We start from the raw sequence: 5424 nt of genomic DNA, 5'->3' as shown, positions 1-5424 counted from the left end.
CGCAGCCGGGTCCTAAAGGGCCCTGCTTCTCCCCGCCCCCTGCCTTCTCCCCTCCCCCTTTTGGAGACCACCCCCTTCCCCCGACACTCCCGCGCGCCCGCCTGTGCGTGCGCGCACGCCCACTCGCCCACCCCCGCGCGTCTCCCTGCTCTGCGGGTCCCCTGCCCCCTTCTACCTCGGGCCCCCAGAGCCTCCACACCCTTCTACCTCGGGCTCCCTGATTCCCCGGGAGTGCGAGTAACTTGGGGGTTTGAATAGGACAGGCACGAGAGTGCAGAAAAGTGGGCGCTTTTGTCTCCTGTTTTCAGTTTGGAAGGACTTAGTTTGCGCGCTTGCCGTGTGGCGGGCACTGGGCTAACTGCTGGGGCAATGCAAAGGACGCGAGACAGTCCTGACCTTCATGTAGGTTTCAGTCCACCGTCTCCATCTCCCTCCAGCCTCTGGTTTCCACTCGGTGCTGGTATGTTGCTTGGGGCATTGACTTTGGTGTTCTGTGAGCCCATCAGAAGAAGGTTCACATCCTCTCAAGCAGCCCAGCCCCGAACAGCCCCTCTTAGTGACCACTGCAGTTTCCCAACCCTGCAAGCATCTGGTAACATATAATTACCAGAAATGCAATTTCTGGGCACTGAGAAACCTGCTCCCTTCCTCTCTGCCTACTCTGTCCCCCCTCCCCCAAGTAATCGCTTAGTTGCCTCCACTCTCCCATCTGGAGGCATTTGCTGCAGGAGAGATTCCCAAAACACCCTGCCTCGGGGGTCTTGGAGAGGTCAGATCAGCCTTCCAGGTGTAAGAGAAAGCCCAGGGGTAAGGGCATTCATAGCTCTCCAGCAGTGCAGATCGACAAGGATGGCCTCCCTCCATTGTTCTGTTTGATTTACTGAGTCTTCTCTCCTTGCTGCCTCCAAGCCCCCGCATTCCAGGCTTGACCAGGCTTTAATTCTCACGCATGTCCCTGGGTTGTGACCCTAACAAAAGGCCCTCGTCAGAGAGATTGTCTTGGCCCGGATGGACCATTAAGCTGCCTCCAGCCCAGGTTTAATTTCCCCCATACCGCCGCCACCCCTTCCCCCTGCCGGAGCCCTCCACGCCAGCTCTAACTTTATGACTCAGAGCCATTTGACCGAACTCAAGAACTCCGCCGCTGCTTACCCAGTGGCCACCTGGCCCTGAAGGTGAGCGAGATGCCCCAGCGACGGCAGGTTCTGGCTTAAGGAATTAACAGTGTTTGGGGGAAGATGAACAAATAACCAGTTTGTCAGAGGCTTGGAGGAGGAGAAATATACTTAGATGGAGAAGTGATGAGGGTGTGGGGGTCAGGGGTGAATCCGAATTAAAATTGAAACTTAGAATTCTACCAGGGGGAAGGCAGGGATAGCAAGGACAGCTGGAGCACAGGGACCAAAGCAAGGGCACGGAAGTGGGAAAGTGAGGTTGGAGAAAGGAAGTCCACTTTGGCCAGCAGCGTGCTAGGGGGTGGGGGGCACTGGCAGGAAATCCAGTGGACTTGGGAGGAGGTGTGGCTTCATTTAGCGGGCAGGGGATTCCGTCCGCCTCCATGTTTGAGCAGAGAAGTGAAACCCACATTGCTGAACTTCGGGAAATCACTAGCGCTGTATCTGATGCAGATCCGAAAGAAATAAAGAGACAACAGTGGAGGGGGGGGAGGCTCCGGGTGCCTGCTCCTGGGTGTACCCTGGTAACATTTGTTTCTGCTCTTCTCACCCACTAGGGTCTGCGTGCCTTCAGAGTAGGGAGAGTGTCCCGCGTGACACCGCCCAGTGGAAATCGAACGCACAGCACAAATGTGAGCCCCGCGTGCAATTTTCACATTTCTAGCAGCCACGTTAAAATGTGGTAAAAAGAGACAGGTGAAACCCATTTTAATAAATACTTTAACTCCTTGTATTCAAAATATTTTCAAATGTAATCAATATTCAAAATTATTAAAGAAATACTTCCCATTCCTTTTTTCACACTAAACCCTCAAGCTCTGAGATGTATTTTACGCTTAGAGCACATTTCAGTTTGAACTCGCCAAAACTGAAATACTCACGTGTGGCTAGCAGTTATCATTTGGACAAGGCACAGGTCTAAAATACAGCTCCTGGCACCTAGTGTACACGCAGTAAGTATGTTGAATGAATAAATGAGTGAATGAATGACTAGTAGTGTTTCGAAAAGTACTCCGGGCAGGACCCCTCCTTCTCAGTCTTCACTGCTGGGTCTGGCAGCTGGGAAAGGTAGCAATGAACCTACTGAGGGGACAGGAGAGACATTCATTCACTCATTCATTCAGCTACTCCCTTACCATTTGAGATTCATTCTCTTTCCAGCTCTGTTTAGTTGTTTTTGGTTTTTTGTTTTAGAGAGAGAGAGCACGTGAGTGGGTGAGAAGGACAGAGGGAGTGAAGGAATCTTAAGCCGGCTCCACACTCAGCACGGAGCCTAACATGGGCCCGATCCCACCACCCTGGGGTTCATGACCCGAGGCGAAATCAAGAGTCGGAAGTTCAACCTACTGAGCCACCCAAGCACCCCCATTCCAGCCCTGCTTAAAGTTCTCAATCTCTTAGCCAACAACTGGGGAGATGAGCAAAGTGAGACTAACTTGACAAAAGCAAAAAACTCCCTGAGATTTCTCTCGAATGAGCCTGAAGACCAAAGCCCAGTTCTTTTGTCCTAGTTTCCTGGTTAAGTGTCAGTTTTACGGGGCTCCTGGGTGGCTCAGTCGGTTGAGCATCCCGACTCTTGACTTCGGCTCTGGTCATGATCTCGCGGTTGGTGAGTTCAAGCCCCGGTCGGGCTCCGTCCGTACCCATCACCACTGAACCTATCTCCTTAAGTCCTTTCCACACCCCCGTGCGGTTCAGAGTTCTACTCCAGGCTGCTGCTGCTGCTACAGCTTCCATCACAGACCACCTGCCATCCACCGAAGCCTGGAGAAGCAGAGGAGCTTGACCAGGAGGCTCTACAAAGGTTTGTTGAGCGAACCCAGGCTGTCTGTACTTGTCCCTGCTGTGCCCACTGTTCCTGGAGCACACCTTACTCTAGAGTCCTCGGCAAAGGATATGTCCTTAGTCCTGAGACACTGGCTGTGCCCGGCATCGGCATCGCATCGGCATCGGGGACTTTTCCAGAGATGGGGACAGGCTGAAACTGGTTTTCTCCTCTCGCCCTAATCCCTGCCTTTTTCCATTTGAAAAGTGTTTCACAAACTCCACCCCCATAAGTTTACCTTCACCAAGTACCACCTGTACTTTTATTTACATAAGATTTTTTTTAACATTAAGTCAATTCACTGTTTTTTTTTTTTTGCAACTAAAAGCTATTTTTAAAATAAACTTTATATCACTACCATAAACGAAATACCAGGATTGATGGCCATAGATAGATAGCAACCATAAAAATAAACACAATGAAAACAAAACAATGCTATTCAATTCAAGCTGGATACAGTTGCCTGCTGAAGCCTGTGAGCCTGGCATACTCCTCTGGTTGACAAAAGATGAGCCAGTCTAAAGAGAAGAATTATAGGCCAGCCAGACCCAAGTTGAGATTTATCTCCATTAAGTCATCAGAAGGAGGAGAATTTTTTTTTAAGCATTTTATTGAGGAGGCTCTTGGCTGGCTCAGTCAGTGGAGTGTGCAACTCTTGATCTCGGGGCTGTGAGTTCGAGCCCTAGGCTGGGCATGGAGATTACTTAAAAATAAAATATTTAAAAAAATAAATAAACATTTCATTGAAATGTAATATACATACAAAAAGTACACATATCACAAACTTGCTAAATGTTCACAAATGGACCATTCCTTATCACCAGTACCCAGGTGAAGAAAGAGAGCATTAACAGCACCCAAAAGCCTCCTCCATGCCCCTTCCAGTGATTGCCTCCAGCACCCCATTATCCTGGATGAGTTTGGCCTGCTTTTGCATTTCACATAAATGAAAACATACAATATACAGTCTTTCTGTCTCTGGCTTATTTTTCTCAAAGCTAACACTGGTCAACTTTGTCCATATTCTCGTATGTAGCTATGGGTTCAATCTTGTTGGGTCGTGTTCCGTGCTGTGACTGCACCACAATTTACTCATCCTTTCTACTGTTGATGGACATTTGGATAGTGTCCAGTGTTTGACTCTTCTGAACGCAGCTGCTGTGAACCTCCCAGAACATGCTGTTTGTGGAGCATGTGCACACATTTCTGTTGCAACCACACTCGATATGGAATTTCTGGGTCATGGGGTATGCATGTGTTCAGCCTGAGTAGACACAGGACAGGCAGAAAGTTTTGTGAAGTCAGTGTATGCATATGCATATGTATATGCATATATGTGTATATATATATATATATATATATATATATATGTATATGAATCTGTATATCAGCAGTTTATTGCTTCCTATCCTTGCCAACACTTGACACATTCCATCTTTTCTCAATGTACGGGCTCTGGTGGATGTGTAATTGCAGCTCATTGTGGTTTTTACTTTGCAGTTCCCAGATGACCCAGGAAGGTGAGCACCTTTTAAATGATAGGAGGGGATGCATTTTAAAAAGAGAATTATAGGGGGGTCTGGTGGTTCAGTCGTTTAAGCGTCTGACTCTTGATTTCGGCTCGAGTCATGATCTCGTGGTTAGTGAGTTCGATCCCTGCATCAGGCTCTGGGCTGACAGTGAGGAGCCTGCTTGGGATTCTCTCTCTCCCCCCCTCTCTCTCTCTCTCAAAATAAATAAATTAAATTTTTAATAAAATAAATTTAAATAATTTTAAAAAATTAAATTTAATTTTAAAAATTTAATAAAATAAATTAAACTTTAAAAAAGGGAGAGAATCATATTCCATAATATTATATCATGTCATGCCCACATATCATGATCAAACACCGTGAGTAACATCTAAAATCATCTTGGCCACACGGGTTGCAGACGTTTTTATTATGGAAATTTTGTTTCCGTTTCAGTTGTTTTGAGTGGAAGAGAAGCGATGGAAAAGGGTGAGAGTGTTGCTTGAGCAGAAGAAATGTCCTCCACTCCATCCACACCCCTGGGAATGGCCAGGGGCCCGTGCACCTCTTCCTGATGAGCCCTGAAGCCAAATAAACAAGCATGAGGACGTCTGGCTTTTCTGATCTGAGTCCTTGGTTGGAAACTCCATAATGAAAATCTGAGGAGCATGACTGCGGAAAAGATGAGAAACGAAAAACGTGCTCAGAGTTAAGTAAGCGGCCGGGTCTGCCTGCTTTGTGGTGATTTCCCAGACCAGCCACAGGTGCCAGGCCAACAATCAGGTCCTGTCACCATCATTGTCTCTGTCCTCAGAGCATCTTAACCAGACATCTCTACCCTGATGCTGGCTTAGGTTTCTGGATGGCCCTGATTTCTAGAAGGCACTGAATTGGGTTGAGTGGCTGTAAAGTG

This window comes from Leopardus geoffroyi, chromosome C1, assembly GCF_018350155.1.
Source record: "Leopardus geoffroyi isolate Oge1 chromosome C1, O.geoffroyi_Oge1_pat1.0, whole genome shotgun sequence".
Lineage (NCBI taxonomy): Eukaryota > Metazoa > Chordata > Mammalia > Carnivora > Felidae > Leopardus > Leopardus geoffroyi.
Note: the sequence above shows the minus strand (reverse complement) of the source record.